Source organism: Ranitomeya variabilis, chromosome 4 (assembly GCF_051348905.1).
Source record: "Ranitomeya variabilis isolate aRanVar5 chromosome 4, aRanVar5.hap1, whole genome shotgun sequence".
Taxonomy (NCBI): Eukaryota; Metazoa; Chordata; class Amphibia; order Anura; family Dendrobatidae; genus Ranitomeya; species Ranitomeya variabilis.
The window spans coordinates 50059435-50086428 of NC_135235.1; the positions used below are offsets into that span (position 1 = coordinate 50059435).

At 45.0% G+C, this 26994-nt stretch overlaps 1 protein-coding gene across 1 annotated transcript in view; it reads right to left on the reverse strand.

The window, feature by feature from the left end:
* Positions 1–285: 285 nt before the first annotated feature.
* Positions 286–26994, reverse strand: part of LOC143769705 (alpha-2-macroglobulin-like protein 1) — a 120410-nt gene continuing 93701 nt past the window's right edge. Inside the window, exon 14 of the mRNA XM_077258491.1 lies at positions 286–462. The gene's annotated coding sequence lies outside the window, so the exon portion shown is untranslated. The remainder of the gene's footprint in view (positions 463–26994) is intronic.

A 26994-nucleotide genomic window follows, 5' to 3' on the forward strand; every position in this document is an offset into this window, starting at 1 on the left:
TGGAGTTGTAGAGTCGGACTATTTAACCCTGTCCAGTCCTTCTCCACCCTCCACCAGCATTCTCTCACAGCCCTAGTCTCGCAGAGACACAGTGGAGGACATACTGCTGCAGGTCCACCTCCTCTATCTTCTATTTATGGTTTTAGAGGAACTTTTTTAGACTGTGGAGGATTCCGACAAGGACGAGTTAAATTTCATTTTTACAAAAATGTACACTTGTATATACAATCTAATTTTTTTTCTTATTTAAGTTCACAACAGACTGACATAAGACAAGACTCAGGATAGAAGGACACTTTCGCTTTATTGACTATTTAAAAGCCACAGAATGTGATGGTGTATCTGTCTGAACCTTCTTCCCGCTCTTCGTATAATTTTCCTAGTCTGTTAAAAATAGAAGAGGTCACTGGGGCAATATGCAGTTACTGAACTTTGGTTAATGGTTTTCTATCTTCTTGAAACCTGTGAAAAATAGAAAAAAATTGTAGATCAAAATAAATATTTACATGAGACCTTTCTGGAATATTCTAAACTTTGTTTCCCAAGCTGAATCTGTCAGGTTATTTATATTATCTAGTATGTAGATATCTATATTGATCTGAACCTTTCACTCATAACTGGACACCCCTCATGTATGACCGTTTGGTGCTGCAAAAAAAAAAAAAATACAGGATACTAACCTCCTGGCATGGAGCCACTTTTCAGATCTCTCCCTTGTGTTCCCCCCGCTGGTCTCATGACAAACATAATAACATGACTGTTGATGCCAATCGGCAGCTACCTATCGTTTGCAGCTTTTACAATACTGTAGTAGCGAGACACTGTACAGAATTGTGCAGACAGCGAGTGATCAGCTGCCACTGAGACTGGCATAGCGGAAGACTGGCGCTGTTCCTTGAGATAAGCAAATATATATTTTTTTAATTTAGCACCAGCAAGGGGCTATAAGTTGGGGTTTGTTTAGTAGTGATTGCCTGCAGTGGTCTATGTCACATCACTGCTGCAGTCTGTTAACAAAGCACAGAGTAACTGTTGAGAGGCATCACTAGATCTGGGGAGGGTGAGAAAAGTAATCTTTTTTATTTTCTGCAAGTCTCTGGATAAATAAAAAATTTTCCAAGACTATTCAGTAGTGGCTCTACTTGAGGAATTAAACTCTCCACAGAATTGCAGTAGGATGTTTGACAATTGAGTTTCTAAATCAATCAATCTCTTTAATCATTTAAGGGATGGGTGATTTTTAATTTTTTTGCTTTCAATTTTTCCTCCGACTTCTTAGATGAGCGAAACTCTTCACTTTTCCGGCAATATACCATATATGTATGAAGATGAGATTTTTGTTAGATGAGTTGTGAATAGTGTTGAGCGATACCGTCCGATACTTGAAAGTATCGGTATCGGAAAGTATCGGCCGATACCGGCAAAGTATCGGATCTCGCCGATACCGATACCCGATATCAATACAAGTCAATGGGACTCAAGTATTGGAAGGTATCCCTGATGGTTCCCAGGGTCTGAAGGAGAGGAATTAAAGAATTAAAATAAAAAATATTGATATACTCACCTCTCCGACGCAGCCTGGACCTTACCGCTGTGAACCGGCAGCCTTCTTTGCTTAAAATGAGCGTGTTCAGTACCTTCCATGACGTCACGGCTTCTGATTGGTCGCGTGCCGCTCATGTGACCGCCACGCGACCAATCACAAGCCATGATGTCATGGAAGGCCCTAAACACGCTCATTTTAAGCAAAGAAGGCTGCCGGTTCACAGCGGTAAGGTCCAGGCTTCGTCGGAGAGGTGAGTATATCAATATTTTTTATTTTAATTCTTTATTTTACACATTAATATGGTTCCGATACCGATTCCCGATACCACAAAAGTATCGGATCTCGGTATCGGAATTCCGATACCGCAAGTATCGGCCGATACCCGATACTTGCGGTATCGGAATGCTCAACACTAGTTGTGAATAAGAATGACAGTTTTCATTTAACCATATTATTTGATGGAAACAGGGAAACATTCCAAGTGCAGTGAAATTTTGAAAAAAGCCTCAATTCTGCCATTGTTTTTTGGGTTTTGTTTTTACAGTGTTTGTTATGCAGTAATAAGACCTGACAAGATGCTTACAGCAAACTGAATTTCATAAATGTAAAATTAGATTTTTGTACCTTTATTATTTTTCTGATGAGATTGAAGATATAGGGAATTTGTGGATACCTCCCGCGCTTCTGATTATTGGAGACGTCAATTCACAGGAAATTATTAACATACGGTTTTTACTCAACGCGTTTTGAAGTGACATACATTTTCTTCTGCTGGAAACCACCACATAGGACATATCTATTTATTATTTTTCTGATGTTGGAACTGTGTGAAGACTTGATTTTGCTTTTCAAGCTGTAGTTTTATATTGATAATACTTTGGGGGTATATACGTTATTTTGATTGCCGATTGAAAACTTTATATATATATATATATATATATATATATATATATATATATATATACAGTACAGACCGAAATTTTGGACACACCTCATTTAAAGATTTTTCTGTATTTTCATGACTATGAAAATTGTAAATTCACACTGAAGGGATCAAAACTATGAATTATCACATGTTGAATTATATACTTAACAGAATAGTGTGAAACAACTGAAAATATGTCTTCTTCAAAGTAGCCACCTTTTGCTTTGATGACTGCTTTGGTTTTCACTTCACAGGTGTGCCCTGTGAGGTTTAATAAGTGGGATTTATTGCCTTATAAATGAGGTTGATAGTCCTACTGAATAGACTGTTACAATTTGTATTATTGCAAGAAAAAAGCAGCTAAGTAAAGAAAAATGAGTGGCCATCATTACTTTAAGAAATGAAGATCAGTCAGTCCAAAAAATTGGGAAAACTTTGAAAGTGTCCCCAAGTGCAGTTGCAAAAACCATCAAGCACTACAAAGAAACTGGCTCACATGAGGACCGCCCACAAAAGGAAGACCAAGAGTCACCTCTGCTTCTGAGGATAAGTTTATCCGAGTCACCAGCCTCAGAAATTGCAGGTTAGCAGCAGCTCAGTTTAGAGACCAGGTCAATGCCACACAGAGTTCTAGCAGCAGACACATCTCTACACCTGTTAGGTGTCAAGTTTCCGCCGCTGTACAGGGGGAATTTCGAACCATGTCCACTGTGGTCTCCCATTCTCTTCCAGCCGCAGTGGAACCTGCTCAGCGGAGATGTCGATCCCAGCATATGGCTCAAGCTTATACTGTGCGACTTATTACTGCTGTCTTTCCAAGCTCTGCCTTTGTAGCCAGCACTGATCAGCAGCCAGCAGGCCTTTCTGGGACTAAGTGCCGCTTTTCTCCTACTGAGCATGCCCACGGGACGACCTCTCATTGGAGGTCGAGGGTCACATGTTCAGGTCCTGTTGCGGCTCCTATTGGACCATCTGGAAGGTCCCAGAGTGCTACTGCTATAAAAGGTTCACATGGCCGCTCGGCCATGCGCTAGTGTAAACTTACTACGTGTGTGTGTAGATGAATATCTGTCAATGGATGAAAGGTCCTTAATGATTCCCTCCCTCGTGTTGTTGCCTGTTCGCGGATGGTGGAAGCTACCTAGTGCCTGACAGTGCTACCTGCACATTCAGAACACGTTTCTCTGCAGCGACCGCCAGTGCGGCACCGTGCACACAGTGCGCTTTCCTGGCGCTAGTTAGGGTGGTTAGTGGTGTATGCCAGAGCGGCGTTGTATGCACTTCGTGTGGTAAATCTTTATTTAGGCTTTTTCCTGGCACCACAGTTGCGGCGCCGAGCGCTAGTGGTCTAGAGGGACTCTAACCCCGTGTCCTTGGGGCAGAGTCCTGTGACCCAATACTAGCGTTCACTCTGCGGTATTGTGGCCCTGTGATGCAACAGGGTTTGCTTCCTTACATACCGGGTTAAGCTAACCCATGTGTGTTCACATTATCCCGCCATGTACTGTGTTATGAACTATACTTTTGGGGCTCCTTCTTGTGGTCACTCGCGGTATGGCTCTTGGATCTCTTTCCCCAGGTTGGTAGTCACCTGCTTCGTTAAGACTCTGGGTGTTTCTATTTAAACTTCCTGGAGTCTTAGTCCATTGCCTGGCATCCATGTAATCAGTCCTTGTCTGGTTGCTCTTGTCTACTGGTCCTGATTTTTGCAACATAAGCTAAGTCCTGCTTTCTTGTTTTTTTTTGTTTATTTGTATTATTCTGTTTTTGTCCAGCTTGTTCATAATGTGATTCCTGATTTTGCTGGAAGCTCTTAGGGAGCTGATATTCTCCCCCCATACCGTTAGTCGGTACGGGGGTTCTTGGATATTCAGCGTGGATATTTTGGTAGGGTTTTTCGCTGACCACATAAGTCCGCTTTCTATATTTCTGCTATTATTTAGTGGGCCTCTGAATGCTGAATCTAGTTCATACTTACGTTTGTCCTTTCCTCTTACCTCACCGTTATTATTTGTTGGGGGCCTGTATCTACTTTGGGGTATCTTTCTCTGGAGGCAAGTGAGGTCTGTATTTTCTCTGAAAGGGTTAGTTAGATCTCCGGCTGGTGCGAGACGTCTAGAACCAACGTAGGCACGTTCCCCGGCTGCTATTATTTGTGGGCTAGGATCAGGTATGTGGTCAGCTCAGTTACCACCTCCCTAAGAGCTAGTTTTTATGTTTGCAGACTTTGCTGAAGACCCTGAGATCCTCTGCCATTAGGATCACAACAGTATGCCAGGCCACTGAATAGTTAATGCATTGCAGAAGTGGGATCAAAAGAAAAGAAAGAAGTTCTGAGTTTTTTTTTTTTCCTTCCTTCCCCTTTACCTCTGAATGGCTTGAAACTCTGCTGCAGACATGAATGTGCAAACTCTGATTACTAGTGTGGATCAGCTTGCTGCTCGTGTGCAGGACATTCAGGATTTTGTAATTGGCAGTCCTATGTCAGAGCCTAAGATTCCTATTCCTGAGCTGTTCTCTGGAGATCGATTTAAATTTAGGAATTTTAGGAATAATTGTAAATTGTTTCTATCTTTGAGACCTCGTTCGTCTGGAGACTCAGCTCAGCAAGTTAAAATTGTTATCTCCTTCTTGCGGGGTGACCCTCAGGATTGGGCTTTCTCATTGGAGCCAGGAGATCCGGCATTGGCGAATATTGATGCGTTTTTTCTGGCGCTCGGATTGCTTTATGAGGAGCCCAATCTTGAAATTCAGGCAGAGAAGGCTTTGCTGGCTATTTCTCAGGGCCAGGATGAAGCCAAAGTGTATTGCCAAAAATTTCGGAAATGGTCCGTGCTTACTCAGTGGAATGAGTGTGCTCTGGCCGCAAATTTCAGAAATGGCCTTTCTGAAACCATTAAGAATATGATGGTGGGCTTTCCCATTCCTACAAGTCTGAATGATTCTATGAGGCTGGCCATTCAGATTGATCAGCGTTTGCGGGAGCGCAAATCCGCTAAACCTTTGGCGGTGTTGTCTGAACAGACGCCTGATTTAATGCAATGTGATAGAATTCAGACTAGAACTGAACGGCAAAATCATAGACGTCAGAATGGGTTGTGTTTTTACTGTGGTGATTCTACACATGTTATATCAGCATGCTCTAAACGCCTAACAAAGTTTGTTAGTCCTGTCGCCGGTGGTAACTTGCAGCCTAAATTTATTTTGTCTGTGACTTTAATTTGCTCATTGACTTCCTACCCTGTTATGGCGTTTGTGGATTCAGGCGCTGCCCTGAGTCTTATGGACTTGTCGTTTGCCAGGCGCTGTGGTTTTGTCCTGGAGCCTTTAGAAAATCCTATTCCTCTTAGAGGAATTGATGCTACGCCGTTGGCAGAGAATAAACCGCAGTATTGGACACTAGGGTTGAGCGACTTTCATTTTTTTAAAATCGAGTAGGGTTTTGGGAAACCCGATTTTGTCCAGAGTCGAGTCGAGTGCAGTCGGCCGATTATCGCTAAAAGTCGGGGATCGACCGAAACACGAAACCCAATGCAAGTCAATGGGGAAGCATAGTCGGCAGTGAGTGGAGGCCAGGAAAACACCTACAGTGCCCATTTTAATGCCAAAAACATCCATTCTTGTTTCTGAAGCTTGCCAATCTTAATTAACTGTATAATAATAGTTGGGCATAGGGAATTGGGGGAAAGTTGTGGGGGGAGTAGGGCTGGCTCAAGTTTTTCGTGGGCCCAGGAAATGCGGACTACGTCACGGCGGTGTTGCAGGGAAAGGTAAGTATTTAAAAGTTGCAAGTGCTGTGATCCTGAGCAAGCAGGGGGGGGGGGCCCACTCGTTCGCATTGCCACTGGCACAGGGCCCCTCAAAGTACGGCGGTGTGTTTGCATGGCGGGGGCGCCTCCCACCAGCAGCGACACTTTTGCGTACTCTGAGGGGCCCTGTGCCAGTGACGTCGCCAACGAGTATGCCCCCCCACCTGATGAAGGAACCTGCACTTTCATCTGCACCTTCCTCTTTGTCCCTGTGTAAGGTGGTATAACATGCGGGAAGGGGAACCTTACTTTCAGCAGGGACAGATTCTGGCTGTGTAGAGTACAAGGGGAATGTAGTGGTCTAGGTCAATGTACCAGCAGACTCATTTAGCAGTGGCTGGGCAATGGGCAGGATGAGGAGGAAACAGATATAGGGCCAAAGAATAAAGTAGGCTACATGCAGTTCAAAATTGGTAACAGGACTAAACAGGCGGCATTGCTTTGTTCAGTGGAGTAGCAAACCCAAGAGCAGCAGACACTGTTTCAAGGGCCTAACCACACTAGTAGGCCAAATGCAGTTTAATATCTGATAGTATAGGGCGAAAGCCAGAATGTGGAAGCTCAGCTTTGTTCAGTTGAGGACAACACCAGGGAGGGGCAGACACCTTTAGTAGGCCGGAAAAGCCTATTGCATTTTTTAAAATGGTAATTTGGAGCAGAAGGTTGAAGCTCAGCTTTATTTAGTTGAGGGCAACACCAGGCAGGGGCACACAGACAGACACCTTTAGTAGGCCGGAAAAGCCTATTGCATTTTTCAAAATGGTAATTTGGAGCAGAAGGTTGAAGCTCAGCTTTATTTAGTTGAGGGCAACACCAGGGAGGGGCAGAAGCCGTTAGTAGGCCCTAACCACCATTTTTTTTTTTAAAACCACATAATGAGAGCCGGAAGGTTGAAGCTCAGCTTTATTTAGTTGAGGACAACACCAGGGAGGGGCACACAGACAGACACCTTTAGTAGGCCTGAAAAGCCTATTGCATTTTTCAAAATGGTAATTTGGAGCAGAAGGTTGAAGCTCAGCTTTATTTAGTTGAGGGCAACACCAGGGAGGGGCAGAAGCCGTTAGTAGGCCCTAACCACCATTTTTTTTTTTAAAACCACATAATGAGAGCCGGAAGGTTGAAGCTCAGCTTTATTTAGTTGAGGACAACACCAGGGAGGGGCACACAGACAGACACCTTTAGTAGGCCTGAAAAGCCTATTGCATTTTTCAAAATGGTAATTTGGAGCAGAAGGTTGAAGCTCAGCTTTATTTAGTTGAGGGCAACACCAGGGAGGGGCAGAAGCCGTTAGTAGGCCCTAACCACCATTTTTTTTTTTAAAACCACATAATGAGAGCCGGAAGGTTGAAGCTCAGCTTTATTTAGTTGAGGACAACACCAGGGAGGGGCAGAAGCCGTTAGTAGGCCCTAACCACCATTTTTTTTTTTAAAACCACATAATGAGAGCCGGAAGGTTGAAGCTCAGCTTTATTTAGTTGAGGACAACACCAGGGAGGGGCACACAGACAGACACCTTTTGTAGGCCTGAAAAGCCTATTGCATTTTTCAAAATGGTAATTTGGAGCAGAAGGTTGAAGCTCAGCTTTATTTAGTTGAGGGCAACACCAGGGAGGGGCAGAAGCCGTTAGTAGGCCCTAACCACCATTTTTTTTTTTAAAACCACATAATGAGAGCCGGAAGGTTGAAGCTCAGCTTTATTTAGTTGAGGACAACACCAGGGAGGGGCAGAAGCCGTTAGTAGGCCCTAACCACCATTTTTTTTTTTAAAACCACATAATGAGAGCCGGAAGGTTGAAGCTCAGCTTTATTTAGTTGAGGACAACACCAGGGAGGGGCAGAAGCCGTTAGTAGGCCCTAACCACCATTTTTTTTTTTAAAACCACATAATGAGAGCCGGAAGGTTGAAGCTCAGCTTTATTTAGTTGAGGACAACACCAGGGAGGGGCACACAGACAGACACCTTTTGTAGGCCTGAAAAGCCTATTGCATTTTTCAAAATGGTAATTTGGAGCAGAAGGTTGAAGCTCAGCTTTATTTAGTTGAGGGCAACACCAGGGAGGGGCAGAAGCCGTTAGTAGGCCCTAACCACCATTTTTTTTTTTAAAACCACATAATGAGAGCCGGAAGGTTGAAGCTCAGCTTTATTTAGTTGAGGACAACACCAGGGAGGGGCAGAAGCCGTTAGTAGGCCCTAACCACCATTTTTTTTCTTAAAACCACATAATGAGAGCCGGAAGGTTGAAGCTCAGCTTTATTTAGTTGAGGACAACACCAGGGAGGGGCACACAGACAGACACCTTTTGTAGGCCTGAAAAGCCTATTGCATTTTTCAAAATGGTAATTTGGAGCAGAAGGTTGAAGCTCAGCTTTATTTAGTTGAGGGCAACACCAGGGAGGGGCAGAAGCCGTTAGTAGGCCCTAACCACCATTTTTTTTTTTAAAACCACATAATGAGAGCCGGAAGGTTGAAGCTCAGCTTTATTTAGTTGAGGACAACACCAGGGAGGGGCAGAAGCCGTTAGTAGGCCCTAACCACCATTTTTTTTTTTAAAACCACATAATGAGAGCCGGAAGGTTGAAGCTCAGCTTTATTTAGTTGAGGACAACACCAGGGAGGGGCAGAAGCCGTTAGTAGGCCCTAACCACCATTTTTTTTTTTAAAACCACATAATGAGAGCCGGAAGGTTGAAGCTCAGCTTTATTTAGTTGAGGACAACACCAGGGAGGGGCACACAGACAGACACCTTTTGTAGGCCTGAAAAGCCTATTGCATTTTTCAAAATGGTAATTTGGAGCAGAAGGTTGAAGCTCAGCTTTATTTAGTTGAGGGCAACACCAGGGAGGGGCAGAAGCCGTTAGTAGGCCCTAACCACCATTTTTTTTTTTAAAACCACATAATGAGAGCCGGAAGGTTGAAGCTCAGCTTTATTTAGTTGAGGACAACACCAGGGAGGGGCAGAAGCCGTTAGTAGGCCCTAACCACCATTTTTTTTTTTAAAACCACATAATGAGAGCCGGAAGGTTGAAGCTCAGCTTTATTTAGTTGAGGACAACACCAGGGAGGGGCAGAAGCCGTTAGTAGGCCCTAACCACCATTTTTTTTTTTAAAACCACATAATGAGAGCCGGAAGGTTGAAGCTCAGCTTTATTTAGTTGAGGACAACACCAGGGAGGGGCACACAGACAGACACCTTTTGTAGGCCTGAAAAGCCTATTGCATTTTTCAAAATGGTAATTTGGAGCAGAAGGTTGAAGCTCAGCTTTATTTAGTTGAGGGCAACACCAGGGAGGGGCAGAAGCCGTTAGTAGGCCCTAACCACCATTTTTTTTTTTAAAACCACATAATGAGAGCCGGAAGGTTGAAGCTCAGCTTTATTTAGTTGAGGACAACACCAGGGAGGGGCAGAAGCCGTTAGTAGGCCCTAACCACCATTTTTTTTTTTAAAACCACATAATGAGAGCCGGAAGGTTGAAGCTCAGCTTTATTTAGTTGAGGACAACACCAGGGAGGGGCACACAGACAGACACCTTTTGTAGGCCTGAAAAGCCTATTGCATTTTTCAAAATGGTAATTTGGAGCAGAAGGTTGAAGCTCAGCTTTATTTAGTTGAGGGCAACACCAGGGAGGGGCAGAAGCCGTTAGTAGGCCCTAACCACCATTTTTTTTTTTAAAACCACATAATGAGAGCCGGAAGGTTGAAGCTCAGCTTTATTTAGTTGAGGACAACACCAGGGAGGGGCAGAAGCCGTTAGTAGGCCCTAACCACCATTTTTTTTTTTAAAACCACATAATGAGAGCCAGAAGGTTGAAGCTCAGCTTTATTTAGTTGAGGACAACACCAGGGAGGGGCAGAAGCCGTTAGTAGGCCCTAACCACCATTTTTTTTTTTAAAACCACATAATGAGAGCCGGAAGGTTGAAGCTCAGCTTTATTTAGTTGAGGACAACACCAGGGAGGGGCACACAGACAGACACCTTTTGTAGGCCTGAAAAGCCTATTGCATTTTTCAAAATGGTAATTTGGAGCAGAAGGTTGAAGCTCAGCTTTATTTAGTTGAGGGCAACACCAGGGAGGGGCAGAAGCCGTTAGTAGGCCCTAACCACCATTTTTTTTTTTAAAACCACATAATGAGAGCCGGAAGGTTGAAGCTCAGCTTTATTTAGTTGAGGACAACACCAGGGAGGGGCAGAAGCCGTTAGTAGGCCCTAACCACCATTTTTTTTTTTAAAACCACATAATGAGAGCCGGAAGGTTGAAGCTCAGCTTTATTTAGTTGAGGACAACACCAGGGAGGGGCAGAAGCCGTTAGTAGGCCCTAACCACCATTTTTTTTTTTAAAACCACATAATGAGAGCCGGAAGGTTGAAGCTCAGCTTTATTTAGTTGAGGACAACACCAGGGAGGGGCACACAGACAGACACCTTTTGTAGGCCTGAAAAGCCTATTGCATTTTTCAAAATGGTAATTTGGAGCAGAAGGTTGAAGCTCAGCTTTATTTAGTTGAGGGCAACACCAGGGAGGGGCAGAAGCCGTTAGTAGGCCCTAACCACCATTTTTTTTTTTAAAACCACATAATGAGAGCCGGAAGGTTGAAGCTCAGCTTTATTTAGTTGAGGACAACACCAGGGAGGGGCACACAGACAGACACCTTTTGTAGGCCTGAAAAGCCTATTGCATTTTTCAAAATGGTAATTTGGAGCAGAAGGTTGAAGCTCAGCTTTATTTAGTTGAGGGCAACACCAGGGAGGGGCAGAAGCCGTTAGTAGGCCCTAACCACCATTTTTTTTTTTAAAACCACATAATGAGAGCCGGAAGGTTGAAGCTCAGCTTTATTTAGTTGAGGACAACACCAGGGAGGGGCAGAAGCCGTTAGTAGGCCCTAACCACCATTTTTTTTTTTAAAACCACATAATGAGAGCCGGAAGGTTGAAGCTCAGCTTTATTTAGTTGAGGACAACACCAGGGAGGGGCAGAAGCCGTTAGTAGGCCCTAACCACCATTTTTTTTTTTAAAACCACATAATGAGAGCCGGAAGGTTGAAGCTCAGCTTTATTTAGTTGAGGACAACACCAGGGAGGGGCACACAGACAGACACCTTTTGTAGGCCTGAAAAGCCTATTGCATTTTTCAAAATGGTAATTTGGAGCAGAAGGTTGAAGCTCAGCTTTATTTAGTTGAGGGCAACACCAGGGAGGGGCAGAAGCCGTTAGTAGGCCCTAACCACCATTTTTTTTTTTAAAACCACATAATGAGAGCCGGAAGGTTGAAGCTCAGCTTTATTTAGTTGAGGACAACACCAGGGAGGGGCAGAAGCCGTTAGTAGGCCCTAACCACCATTTTTTTTTTTAAAACCACATAATGAGAGCCGGAAGGTTGAAGCTCAGCTTTATTTAGTTGAGGACAACACCAGGGAGGGGCAGAAGCCGTTAGTAGGCCCTAACCACCATTTTTTTTTTTAAAACCACATAATGAGAGCCGGAAGGTTGAAGCTCAGCTTTATTTAGTTGAGGACAACACCAGGCAGGGGCACACAGACAGACACCTTTAGTAGGCCTGAAAAGCCTATTGCATTTTTCAAAATGGTAATTTGGAGCAGAAGGTTGAAGCTCAGCTTTATTTAGTTGAGGGCAACACCAGGGAGGGGCAGAAGCCGTTAGTAGGCCCTAACCAAAGTTGAAGGCCAAATGCAGTTTAATTTCTGATACTATAGGCCGAAAGTCAGAAGGTGGAAGTTCCGATTTAGACAGTGGAGGACAATTTGAATTAGGGACTGCAGACAGACTTAGTAGGCTGTCCCCTGTGGACCATGCATCCACCACATTAACCCATTGCGCCGTAATGGACACGTAATCTTCCGTGGCCATGCCTACAGGTCCATGCGTCTGTTGTCAGGTGCACCTTTGTACTCACAGATTGCCAGAGTGCATGGACAATGCGGTCTTCTACATGCTGGTGGAGGGTTGGGATGGCTTTTCTCGCAAAAGAAGTGTCGACTGGTTAGCTTGTAGCGTGGTACAGCGTAGTCCATCATGGCCTTATTAATAGTAAATAAAATATATAACTAGGCTCTATGAACTTTTAAATAGGTTCCAGGGGTACACGGGCAGCATTGGTGTGGTCAGTGGAGGAGTATTGCAAGTAGGGGCTGCAGACAGGCTATCAAAGGCCTAAAATAACAAACAGTAGGCAGTCATGGCAGTTTTACATCGGTTACATGGATACACAGGCAGGCAGCTTGGTGGTCAGTGGAGGAGTATTTAAAGTAGGGACCGCAGACAGGCTATCAAAGGCCTAAAATAACAAACAATAGGCTCATGGCAGTTTTACAGCGGTTACATGGATACACGGGCAGGCAGCTTGGTGGTCAGTGGAGGAGTATTTAAAGTAGGGACCGCAGACAGGCTATCAAAGGCCTAAAATAACAAACAATAGGCTCATGGCAGTTTTACAGCGGTTACATGGATACACGGGCAGGCAGCTTGGTGGTCAGTGGAGGAGTATTTAAAGTAGGGACCGCAGACAGGCTATCAAAGGCCTAAAATAACAAACAATAGGCTCATGGCAGTTTCACAGCGGTTACATGGATACACGGGCAGGCAGCTTGGTGGTCAGTGGAGGAGTATTTAAAGTAGGGACCGCAGACAGGCTATCAAAGGCCTAAAATAACAAACAATAGGCTCATGGCAGTTTTACAGCGGTTACATGGATACACGGGCAGGCAGCTTGGTGGTCAGTGGAGGAGTATTTAAAGTAGGGACCGCAGACAGGCTATCAAAGGCCTAAAATAACAAACAATAGGCTCATGGCAGTTTTACAGCGGTTACATGGATACACGGGCAGGCAGCTTGGTGGTCAGTGGAGGAGTATTACAAGTTGGGGCCGCAGACAGGCTATCAAAGGCCTAAAATAACAAACAATAGGCTCATGGCAGTTTTACAGCGGTTACATGGATACACGGGCAGGCAGCTTGGTGGTCAGTGGAGGAGTATTTAAAGTAGGGACCGCAGACAGGCTATCAAAGGCCTAAAATAACAAACAATAGGCTCATGGCAGTTTTACAGCGGTTACATGGATACACGGGCAGGCAGCTTGGTGGTCAGTGGAGGAGTATTTAAAGTAGGGACCGCAGACAGGCTATCAAAGGCCTAAAATAACAAACAATAGGCTCATGGCAGTTTTACAGCGGTTACATGGATACACGGGCAGGCAGCTTGGTGGTCAGTGGAGGAGTATTTAAAGTAGGGACCGCAGACAGGCTTCAAAGGCCTAACATAAGAAAATGGGCTGGCTGTAGGCACTTTATAATTGGTTCCAGGGGTACACGGGCAGCAGTGGTCTGGTCAGTGGAGGAGTATTTAAAGTAGGGACCGCAGACAGGCTATCAAAGGCCTAACATAACAAACAATAGGCTCATGGCAGTTTCACAGCGGTTACATGGATACACGGGCAGGCAGCTTGGTGGTGGTGAGTGGAGGAGTATTTAAAGTAGGGACCGCAGACAGGCTTCAAAGGCCTAACATAAGAAAATGGGCTGGCTGTAGGCACTTTATAATTGGTTCCAGGGGTACACGGGCAGCAGTGGTCTGGTCAGTGGAGGAGTATTTAAAGTAGGGACCGCAGACAGGCTATCAAAGGCCTAACATAACAAACAATAGGCTCATGGCAGTTTCACAGCGGTTACATGGATACACGGGCAGGCAGCTTGGTGGTCAGTGGAGGAGTATTTAAAGTAGGGACCGCAGACAGGCTATCAAAGGCCTAAAATAACAAACAATAGGCTCATGGCAGTTTTACAGCGGTTACATGGATACACGGGCAGGCAGCTTGGTGGTCAGTGGAGGAGTATTGCAAGTAGGGGCCGCAGACAGGCTATCAAAGGCCTAAAATAACAAACAATAGGCTCATGGCAGTTTTACAGCGGTTACATGGATACACAGGCAGCTTGGTGGTGAGTGGAGGAGTAGTGCAAGGAGTGTCTGTCCCAGTACTCCCAAAATATAAATAGATGTTAATGTCTCGCAAAACAACCAAAACAAAAAAAAAAGGTGGCATACTTAGGTACAGGGGTGGGCTCATCTACTGAGTTTCTGACATAGTAATTTGGCAGTAACTATTTAATGGTGCCAATATAGGACACAGACACAGACTACTTTAAGTTGCATCATAGATGTCTACAAATTTGTATTGTCAGTGCCAGACATTGAATGATGTCAGCGAATAGACTAAAGATTGGTGGAGCTGTGCGACATAATTTTGCACGTGGTAGAGCACATTTTGAGCTGGGGTAGGGGGGAACTCTCTTGAGGCCGGCGGGACCGCCCCAGGGCCCCTCATGTTACAACGGTGTGTCTGACGTTGGGTGCGCACCACCACCGCCAGAGACACTACATTGTACTATGAGGGACCCAGTAGCAATGCCGTCAACCAAAAGCGAGCACACCCACCACTTCAGACAAACAGCAGTCTCACGGGTGCTTGCGCCAAGTCGCGATACCACGGCCCCGTGTGGGGAGTTTTGCCATTTAGGGAGGTGTAAACATGTCGTATGCTGTACAATCAGCTGCAGCAAATTAGACATTAGAAAAGTAATTCACAGGCAAGAGCTTTTCATAGGAAAGCTAGGTGTCGGCCGGGCAAGGTGGGGCAAAAGATTTCGAAATCCAGTTGTGGTTCATTTTAATGAATGTTAGATCGTCAACATTTTGGGTAGCCAGACGAGTCCTTTTTTCGGTTAATATTGAACCTGCAGCACTGAATACTCTTTCTGATAGGACACTTGCTGCCGGGCAAGCAAGCTCCTGCAATGCATATTCTGCCAATTCTGGCCAGGTGTCTAATTTGGAGGCCCAGTAATCAAATGGGAATGACGGTTGAGGGAGAACATCGATAAGGGATGAAAAATAGTTAGTAACCATACTGGACAAATGTTGTCTCCTGTCACTTTCAATTGATGCAGCAGTACCTGTCCTGTCTGCGGTCATAGCAAAATCACTCCACAACCTGGTCAGAAAACCCCTCTGTCCAACGCCACTTCTGATGTGTGCACCCCTAACACTCCTAGTCTGCTGCCCCCTGGAGCTCGTGTGAGAACGATCACGTGCGCTGTGTGCTGGGAATGCCTGAAGCAAACGGTCAACAAGAGTTGATTGTTTGGTTGCTAATATTAGTTCCAAGTTCTCATGTGGCATAATATTTTGCAATTTGCCTTTATAGCGTGGATCAAGGAGGCAGGCCAACCAGTAATCGTCATCGTTCATCATTTTCGTAATGCGTGTGTCCCTTTTTAGGATACGTAAGGCATAATCCGCCATGTGGGCCAAAGTTCCAGTTGTCAAATCTCCGGTTGTGATTGGTTGAGGGGCAGTTGCAGGCAAATCTACGTCACTTGTGTCCCTCAAAAAACCAGAACCCGGCCGTGACACGCAACCAAATTCCTGTGCCCCCGGGAAAGGTTCGGCATTAAAAATATACTCATCCCCATCATCCTCCTCATCCTCCACCTCCTCTTCGCCCGCTACCTCGTCCTGTACACTGCCCTGACCAGACAATGGCTGACTGTCATCAAGGCTTTCCTCTTCCTCTGGTGCAGACGCCTGCTCCTTTATGTGCGTCAAACTTTGCATCAGCAGACGCATTAGGGGGATGCTCATGCTTATTACGGCGTTGTCTGCACTAACCAGCCGTGTGCATTCCTCAAAGCACTGAAGGACTTGACACATGTCTTGTATCTTAGACCACTGCACACCTGACAACTCCATGTCTGCCATCCTACTGCCTGCCCGTGTATCCTCCCACAAATAAATAACAGCACGCCTCTGTTCGCACAGTCTCTGAAGCATGTGCAGTGTTGAGTTCCACCTTGTTGCAACGTCTATGATTAGGCGATGCTGGGGAAGGTTCAAAGACCGCTGATAGGTCTGCATACGGCTGGCGTGTACAGGCGAACGTCGGATATGTGAGCAAAGTGCACGCACTTTGAGGAGCAGGTCGGAGAACCCAGGATAAGTTTTCAATAAGCACTGCACCACCAGGTTTAAGGTGTGAGCCAGGCAAGGAATGTGTTTCAGTTGGGAAAGGGAGATGGCAGCCATGAAATTCCTTCCGTTATCACTCACTACCTTGCCTGCCTCAAGATCTACTGTGCCCAGCCACGACTGCGTTTCTTGTTGCAAGAACTCGGACAGAACTTCCGCGGTGTGTCTATTGTCGCCCAAGCACTTCATAGCCAATACAGCCTGCTGACGCTTGGCAGTAGCTGGCCCATAATGGGACAACTGGTGTGCAACAGTGTCATCTGCCGATGGAGTGGTTGGCAGACTGCGTTCTGTGGAAGAGCTGTAGCTTCTGCAGGAGGACGAGGAGGAGGAGGAGGAGGGGGTGCGAACGCCTACAGCCAACTGTTTCCTAGACCGTGGGCTAGGCACAACTGTCCCTAAATTGATGTCGCCTGTGGACCCTGCATCCACCACATTCACCCAGTGTGCCGTGATGGACACATAACGTCCCTGGCCATGCCTACTGGTCCATGCATCTGTAGTCAGGTGCACCTTTGTACTCACAGATTGCCTGAGTGCATGGACGATGCGCTGTTTAACATGCTGGTGCAGGGCTGGGATGGCTTTTCTGGAAAAAAAGTGTCGACTGGGTAGCTCGTATCGTGGTTCAGCGTACTCCATCAGGGCTTTGAAAGCTTCGCTTTCAACTAACCGGTAGGGCATCATCTCTAACGAGATTAGTCTAGCTATGTGGGCGTTAAAACCCTGTGTACGCGGATGCGAGGATAAGTACTTCCTTTTTCTAACCAGAGTCTCATGTAGGGTGAGCTGGACTGGAGAGCTGGAGATCGTGGAACTTTCGGGTGTGCCGGTGTACATGGCAGACTGAGAGACGGTTGGAGACGGTATTGTTTCCGCCGGTGCCCTAGATGCAATATTTCCTCCTACAAAACTGGTGATTCCCTGACCCTGACTGCTTTTGGCTGGCAAAGAAACCTGCACAGATACTGCCGGTGGTGCGGAAAATGGTGGCCTTACAGTGACGGAAGGGATGTTGCGTTGCTGACTAGCTTCATTGGCCGAGGGTGCTACAACCTTGAGGGACGTTTGGTAGTTAGTCCAGGCTTGAAAATGCATGGTGGTTAAGTGTCTATGCATGCAACTAGTATTTAGACTTTTCAGATTCTGACCTCTGCTTAAGCTAGTTGAACATTTTTGACAGATGACTTTGCGCTGATCAGTTGGATGTTGTTTAAAAAAATGCCAGACTGCACTCTTCCTAGACTCGGATCCCTTTTCAGGGATTGCAGACTGAGCTTTAACCGGATGGCAACGCTGTGCTCCAACAGGTTTTGGCTTTGACACGCATTTTGGTCCAGATACGGGCCCGGCAGATGGAACCTGTTGCGATGTTGATGCCTGCTGCGGCCCCTCCTCCACCTCCGCTTCTGAACTACTGCCGCCTGCACCCTGTTCCCCCAATGGCTGCCAATCGGGGTCAATAACTGGGTCATCTATTACCTCCTCTTCGAGCTCGTGTGCAACTTCGTCTGTGTCACTGTGTCGGTCGGTGGTATAGCGTTCGTGGCGGGGCAACATAGTCTCATCAGGGTCTGATTGTGGATCTGTACCCTGAGAGGGCAATGTGGTGGTCTGAGTCAAAGGAGCAGCATAGTACTCTGGCTGTGGCTGTGCATCAGTGCACTCCATGTCAGAATATACTTGTAATGGGCATGGCCTGTTAAATGTTTCACTTTCTAAGCCAGGGACGGTATGTGTAAAGAGCTCCATGGAGTGACCCGTTGTGTCGCCTGCTGCATCCTTCTCTCTTGTTGTAGTTTTTGCTGAGGAGGACAAGGAAGCGACTTGTCCCTGACCGTGAACATCCACAAGCGACGCGCTGCTTTTACATTTACCAGTTTCGGAAGAGGAGGCAAAAGAGCTAGAGGCTGAGTCTGCAATGTAAGCCAAAACTTGCTGTTGCTGCTCCGCCTTTAAAAGCGGTTTTCCTACTCCCAGAAAAGAGAGCGTTCGAGGCCTTGTGTAGCCTGACGACGAAACTGGCTCCACAGCTCCAGACTTAGGTGGAATATTTTTATCCCCACGACCACCTGATGCTCCACTACCACTACCATCATTACCAGCTGACAATGAACGCCCACGACGACCTCTTGCACCAGACTTCCTCATTGTTTTAAAATCTTAACCAAAGTAACTTTATTTGTTGCTGTCAAACAACTTACACGGTGAGCTATAACTTCAGTATGATTTCAATATCCCTTAACAGGTTGGTGAGACCACAAGGAAAATCAGGCACAATGTTACACACTCTGTTTTCTGTGGCACAAAATCACAGAGATGACACACACGCAGGACTGTCACTCAAGCACTAATGTCAATATTAATCTCCCACCTAATTTATTTATTTTTTTTTCTCAGGGAGACTTTAGAAACCAAATAATATTAAAAAAAAAAAAAAAAAAAGGCTTTCTATGGCCCACAATTAGAGAGAGAGAGGTGGCACAACCAGGAGTCAAGACTGGCGCACAAGCTGAAAGGGCAATATTACTCTCCCACTGTTTTTTATGTTTTTTTTGTTTTTTTCAGGGAGACTTTAGAAGCCAAATAATATTAAAAAAACCAAAAAAAAAAAAGGCTTTCTATGGCCCACTGAATGAGAGGGAGAGAGGTGGCACACCCAGGAGTCAAGACTGGCACACAAGCTGAAAGGGCAATATTACTCTCCCACTGTTTTTTTAGGTTTTTTTTTTTTTTTCAGGGAGACTTTAGAAACCAAATAATATTAAAAAAAAAAAAAAAAAAAAAAAAAAATAGGCTTGCTATAGCCCACTGAATGAGAGATAGCACACACAGCAGTGGCACACAAGCCCTGACTGAGGCCAATATTTTTCTCCCACTGATTGATGTAGTGTTTTTGTGTTGAGGTAGAATTTAGAACACAAATCACGGAAAAAATAAATAGGCTTTCTATGGCCCACTGAATGAAAGGGAGAGAGGTGGCACACCCAGGAGTCAAGACTGGCACACAAGCTGAAAGGGCAATATTACTCTCCCACTGTTTTTTATGTTTTTTTTGTTTTTTTCAGGGAGACTTTAGAAGCCAAATAATATTAAAAAAACCAAAAAAAAAAAAGGCTTTCTATGGCCCACTGAATGAGAGGGAGAGAGGTGGCACACCCAGGAGTCAAGACTGGCACACAAGCTGAAAGGGCAATATTACTCTCCCACTGTTTTTTTAGGTTTTTTTTTTTTTCTCAGGGAGACTTTAGAAACCAAATAATATTAAAAAAAAAAAAAAAAAAAGGCTTTCTATGGCCCACAATTAGAGAGAGAGAGGTGGCACAACCAGGAGTCAAGACTGGCGCACAAGCTGAAAGGGCAATATTACTCTCCCACTGTTTTTTATGTTTTTTTTGTTTTTTTCAGGGAGACTTTAGAAGCCAAATAATATTAAAAAAACCAAAAAAAAAAAAGGCTTTCTATGGCCCACTGAATGAGAGGGAGAGAGGTGGCACACCCAGGAGTCAAGACTGGCACACAAGCTGAAAGGGCAATATTACTCTCCCACTGTTTTTTTAGGGTTTTTTTTTTTTTTCAGGGAGACTTTAGAAACCAAATAATATTAAAAAAAAAAAAAAAAAAAAAAAAATAGGCTTGCTATAGCCCACTGAATGAGAGATAGCACACACAGCAGTGGCACACAAGCCCTGACTGAGGCCAATATTTTTCTCCCACTGATTGATGTAGTGTTTTTGTGTTGAGGTAGAATTTAGAACACAAATCACGGAAAAAATAAATAGGCTTTCTATGGCCCACTGAATGAAAGGGAGAGCGGTGGCACACCCAGGAGTCAAGACTGGCACACAAGCTGAAAGGGCAATATTACTCTCCCACTGTTTTTTTATGTATTTTTTGTTTTTTCAGGGAGACTTTAGAAACCCAATAATATTTTAAAAAAAAAATAAATAGGCTTTCTATGGCCCACTGAATGAGAGGGAGAGAGGTGGCACACCCAGGAGTCAAGACTGGCACACAAGCTGAAAGGGCAATATTATTCTCCCACTGTTTTTTTAGGTTTTTTTTTTTTTTTTCAGGGAGAATTAGAAACCAAATAATATTAAAAAAAAAAAATAAATAGGCTTTCTATGGCCCACTGAATGAGAGGGAGAGAGGTGGCACACCCAGGAGTCAAGACTGGCACACAAGCTGAAAGGGCAATATTACTCTCCCACTGTTTTTTTAGGTTTTTTTTTTTTTTTCAGGGAGACTTTAGAAACCAAATAATATTAAAAAAAAAAAAAAAAAAAAAAAAAATAGGCTTGCTATAGCCCACTGAATGAGAGATAGCACACACAGCAGTGGCACACAAGCCCTGACTGAGGCCAATATTTTTCTCCCACTGATTGATGTAGTGTTTTTGTGTTGAGGTAGAATTTAGAACACAAATCACGGAAAAAATAAATAGGCTTTCTATGGCCCACTGAATGAAAGGGAGAGAGGTGGCACACCCAGGAGTCAAGACTGGCACACAAGCTGAAAGGGCAATATTACTCTCCCACTGTTTTTTTATGTATTTTTTGTTTTTTCAGGGAGACTTTAGAAACCCAATAATATTTTAAAAAAAAAATAAATAGGCTTTCTATGGCCCACTGAATGAGAGGGAGAGAGGTGGCACACCCAGGAGTCAAGACTGGCACACAAGCTGAAAGGGCAATATTACTCTCCCACTGTTTTTTTATGTATTTTTTGTTTTTTCAGGGAGACTTTAGAAACCCAATAATATTTAAAAAAAAAAATAAATAGGCTTTCTATGGCCCACTGAATGAGAGGGAGAGAGGTGGCACACCCAGGAGTCAAGACTGGCACACAAGCTGAAAGGGCAATATTACTCTCCCACTGTTTTTTTAGGTTTTTTTTTTTTTTCAGGGAGACTTTAGAAACCAAATAATATTAAAAAAAAAAAAAAAAAATAGGCTTGCTATAGCCCACTGAATGAGAGATAGCACACACAGCAGTGGCACACAAGCCCTGACTGAGGCCAATATTTTTCTCCCACTGATTGATGTAGTGTTTTTGTGTTGAGGTAGATTTTAGAACACAAATCACGGAAAAAATAAATAGGCTTTCTATGGCCCACTCAGTGAGAGATGGCACACACAGGGATGGCACTGTAGCAGAAATGCCAATCTTAATCTCCCACAAAAAAAAAACAAAAAAAAAAAAAAAAACTGTCCTACAATTACTATCTCCCTGCAGTAATGTAAGCCAGGTATGGCAGGCAGCAATAGGAGTGGACTGATGCACAAATTAAATAAAAAGTGTGGACAAACAAAAAAGATAGCTGTGCAGAAAGGAAGGAACAAGAGGATATGTGCTTTGAAAAAAGCAGTTGGTTTCCACAGTGGCGTACACACAGCAATACAGCTATCACGGAGCCTTCTAGGGCAGCCCAATGAGCTACAGCGCTGAGGGGAAAAAAAAAAAAAAATAGCTTCCACAGTCCCTGCACACCGAAGGTGGTGTTGGACAGTGGAAATCGCTGCAGCACAAGCGGTTTGGTGGTTAGTGGACCCTGCCTAACGCTCTCCCTGCTTCTGACGAAGCGGCAGCAACCTGTCCCTAAGCTCAGATCAGCAGCAGTAAGATGGCGGTCGGCGGGAACGCCCCTTTATAGCCCCTGTGACGCCGCAGACAGCAAGCCAATCACTGCAATGCCCTTCTCTAAGATGGTGGGGACCAGGATCTATGTCATCACGCTGCCCACACTCTGCGTTCACCTTCATTGGCTGAGAAATGGCGCTTTTCGCGTCATTGAAACGCGACTTTGGCGCGAAAGTCGCGTACCGCATGGCCGACAAGCACAGGGGTCGGATCGGGTTTCATGAGACGCCGACTTAGCCAAAAGTCGGCGACTTTTGAAAATGATCGACCCGTTTCGCTCAACCCTATTGGACACAAGTGACCATGTGCATGACTCCTGAACATCGGGAGGTGATTCGTTTTCTTGTTCTGCATAAGATGCATGATTTGGTCGTTTTGGGTCTGCCATGGTTACAGGCTCATAATCCTGTTCTGGATTGGAGGGCTATGTCTGTGTCAAGTTGGGGTTGTCAGGGAATTCATTGCGATTTCCCGTCGGTGTCTATTGCTTCCTCCACTACTTCAGAAGTTCCTGAGTTTTTGCTTGACTATCAGGATGTGTTCAGTGAGTCCAGGTCCAGTGCTCTTCCTCCTCATAGGGACTGTGACTGCGCTATAGATTTGATTCCTGGAAACAAGTTTCCTAAGGGACGATTATTTAATCTGTCGGTACCTGAGCATGCTGCGATGCGTTCTTATATAAAGGAGTCTTTGGAGAAAGGACATATTCGTCCATCCTCTTCCCCTCTTGGTGCGGGATTCTTTTTTGTGGCCAAGAAAGACGGATCTTTGAGACCTTGTATAGACTATCGGCTTCTGAATAAAATCACGGTTAAATTTCAGTACCCTCTGCCACTATTGTCGGACTTGTTTGCTTGGATTAAGGGTGCCTGTTGGTTCACCAAGATAGATCTTCGTGGTGCGTACAACCTTGTGCGCATTAGGCAGGGAGATGAATGGAAAACTGCATTTAATACGTCCGAAGGTCATTTTGAGTACTTGGTGATGCCTTTTGGGCTCTCTAATGCCCCTTCAGTGTTTCAATCCTTTATGTATGACATCTTCCGGAAGTATCTAGATAAATTTGTGATTGTTTATCTGGATGACATTTTAGTTTTTTCTGATGATTGATTGGGATTCTCATGTAAAGCAGGTCAGGATGGTGTTTCAGGTTTTGCGTGATAATGCTTTGTTTGTGAAGGGCTCAAAGTGTCTCTTTGGAGTGCAGAAGGTTTCCTTTTTGGGTTTTATCTTTTCCCCTTCTGCTGTGGAGATGGACCCAGTCAAGGTCCGAGCTATTCATGATTGGACTCAACCCACGTCTGTTAAGAGTCTTCAGAAGTTTTTGGGTTTTGCTAATTTCTACCGTCATTTTATTGCTAACTTTTCTAGCGTTGTTAAACCTCTGACGGATATGACCAAGAAAGGTTCTGATGTCGCTAATTGGGCTCCTGCGGCCATTGAGGCCTTCCGGGAGCTGAAGCGCCGGTTTACTTCGGCGCCTGTTTTGTGCCAGCCTGATGTCTCACTTCCCTTTCAGGTTGAAGTGGATGCTTCTGAGATTGGTGCAGGAGCTGTTTTGTCGCAGAGAGGCTCTGGTTGCTCTGTGATGAAACCATGTGCTTTCTTTTCCAGGAAGTTTTCGCCGGCTGAGCGGAACTATGATGTTGGTAATCGGGAGTTGTTGGCCATGAAGTGGGCATTTGAGGAGTGGCGTCATTGGCTCGAGGGAGCTAAGCACCATGTGGTGGTCTTGACTGATCACAAAAACCTGATGTATCTCGAGTCTGCTAAACGCCTGAATCCTAGACAGGCTCGTTGGTCATTATTTTTCTCCCGTTTTGACTTTGTGGTCTCATACCTGCCTGGTTCGAAAAATGTGAAGGCTGATGCTCTCTCTAGGAGCTTTGTGCCTGATTCTCCTGGAGTCTCAGCGCCGGCTGGTATTCTTAAAGAAGGAGTGATTTTGTCGGCCATTTCTCCTGATTTGCGACGTGTGTTGCAGAGATTTCAGGCTGGTAGACCTGACTCTTGCCCACCTGATAGACTGTTTGTTCCTGATAAATGGACCAGCAGAGTGATTTCCGAGGTTCATTCCTCAGTGTTGGCAGGGCATCCTGGGATTTTTGGTACCAGAGATTTGGTGGCTAGGTCCTTTTGGTGGCCTTCCTTGTCACGGGATGTGCGTGCTTTTGTGCAGTCCTGTGGGACTTGTGCTCGGACTAAGCCTTGCTGTTCTCGTGCCAGCGGGTTGCTTTTGCCCATGCCCATCCCAAAGAGGCCTTGGACACACATTTCCATGGATTTCATTTCAGATCTTCCGGTGTCTCAGGGAATGTCTGTCATCTGGGTGGTGTGTGATCGTTTTTCCAAGATGGTCCATTTAGTGCCCTTGCCTAAGTTGCCTTCCTCTTCCGATCTGGTGCCTTTGTTTTTTCAGAATGTGGTTCATTTGCACGGCATTCCTGAGAATATCGTGTCTGACAGAGGATCCCAGTTTGTGTCCAGATTCTGGCGATCTTTTTGTGCTAAGATGGGCATTGATCTGTCGTTCTCCTCTGCCTTTCATCCTCAGACTAATGGCCAAACGGAGCAAACTAATCAGACGCTGGAGGCTTATTTGAGATGTTTTGTTTCTGCGGATCAGGATGATTGGGTGACCTTGCCATTGGCTGAGTTTGCCCTCAATAATCGGGCTAGTTCCGCTACTTTGGTTTCGCCATTTTTCTGCAACTCTGGCTTTCATCCTCGGTTCTCCTCGGGTCATGTTGAGCCTTCTGACTGTCCTGGGGTGGATTCTGTGGTTGATAGGTTGCAGCGGACTTGGAATCATGTGGTGGACAACTTGAAGTTGTCACAGGAGAAGGCTCAGCATTTTGCCAACCGCCGCCGCGGTGTGGGTCCCCGACTTCGTGTTGGGGATTTGGTTTGGTTATCTTCTTGGTTTGTCCCTCTGAAGGTTTCCTCTCCTAAGTTTAAGCCTCGCTTTATTGGTCCTTATAGAATTTTGGAGGTCCTTAATCCGGTGTCTTTTCGTTTGGATCTTCCTGTGTCGTTTGTTGTGAATTCTGTTTTTGGCTCCCTCTGGTGGCTACTGGTGGTACTGGCTTACTTTTGTCTTTTATTTCCAGTGCACCTGTTCCCATCAGGAATTGGCAGTTTCCTATTTAGTTTGGCTTCTCAGTCATTCTAGTGCCGGCAATCAATGTTACCAGAGCACCTCTGTTGCTTTCTACCTGCTCCAAGTCTGCAATTCAGCTAAGTTGGATCTTTTGTATTTTTGTGTTTGTTTGTCCAGCACGCATTAATATTCTCTTGCTGCTGGAAGCTCTAGTGATCTGAAATTACTACTCCGGTGTCATGAGTTGATATCGGAGTTAAAGGTAATTTCAGGATGGTTTTTTAGGGTTTTGAGGTGACCGTGAAGTCCTCTTTCGTATTTTCTGCTATCTAGTCAGAGGGCCTCTCTTTGCTGAACCTATATTCATACTGCGTACGTGTTTTCCTCTTACCTAACCGTTATTATATGTGGGGGGCTACTATCACTTTTGGGGTTTCCCTGGAGGCAAGTCAGGTCTGTGTATTCCTCTACTAGGGGTAGCTAGATCTCCGGCTGGTGCGAGGTGTCTAGGGATAAAACGTAGGTACGCCCCCTGGCTACTATTAGTTGCGTGTTAGGTTCAGCATCGCGGTCAGCTGAGATACCATCATCCTAGAGCTTGTCCGTTTTTTGCCTAAGTCCCTGCCATTGGGAATCATGACAGTATTGCCGGCCCTAATGTATTAAAGGTATTGGCTGAAGAAAGAGAGAAAAAAGAAGTTTCTGACACTTTTTTTTTTTTTTACTCAGAAGTTCTGTCTAGCCATAATTGCAATCTGCTGCTTTTTTCTCTCCTCTTAACCCCTGAATGGCTCAGATCTCAGCTGTTGAGAAATGGATATCCAGAGTTTTGCTTCAAACCTGAATACTCTTGCTTCTAAAGTTCAAAATATCCAAGACTTTGTTATACATGCTCCTATGTCTGAACCCAAGATTCCTATACCTGAGTTTTTTTCTGGAGATAGATCTCGTATTTTGAATTTTAAGCACAATTGTAAATTGTATCTTTCTCTGAGATCTCGCTCCGCTGGAAACCCCGCTCAGCAGGTTAAAATTGTTATTTCCTTGTTGCGGGGTGACCCCCAGAATTGGGCATTTGCATTGGCACCAGGGGATCCTGCGCTGCTCAATGTGGATGCGTTTTTTCTGGCACTGGGGTTCCTCTATGAGGAACCTAATTTGGAGATTCAGGCTGAAAAAGCCTTGATAGCCCTCTCTCAAGGGCATGATGAAGCTGAAATATATTGTCAAAAATTTCGAAAATGGTCTGTGCTTACTCAGTGGCTTGAGTGCGCCCTGGCGGCGAATTTCAGAGAAGGTCTCTCTGACGCCGTTAAAGATGTCATGGTGGGGTTTCCTACGCCCACAGGTCTGAATGAATCCATGACTATGGCTATTCAGATTAATCGGCGTTTACGGGAGCGCAAACCTGTGCACCTTTTGGCGGTGTCTTCTGAGCAGGCACCGGAGAATATGCAATGTGATAGAATTCTGTCCAGAAGTGAACGGCAGAATTATAGGCGTAAAAATGGGTTGTGCTTCTACTGTGGTGATTCTGCTCATGTTATATCAGCATGCTCTAAACGTACAAAAAAGGTTGATAAGTCTTTTGCAATTGGCACTTTACAGTCTAAGTTTATTTTGTCTGTAACTTTGATTTGTTCATTATCATCTTTTACCGTGGATGCCTATGTGGATTCTGGCGCTTCCTTGAGTCTTATGGATTGGTCCTTTGCCAGGCGCTGTGGGTTTAGCCTAGAGCCTTTGGAATATCCCTTTGAAGGGTATCGACTCCACACCATTGGCTAGGAATAAACCACAATTCTGGACACAAGTGACTATGTGTATGACTCCTGACCATCGGGAGGTGATTCGCTTCCTTGTGTTGCATAACTTGCATGATGTCTTAGTGCTTGGATTGCCATGGTTGCAAACTCATAATCCAGTCCTTGACTGG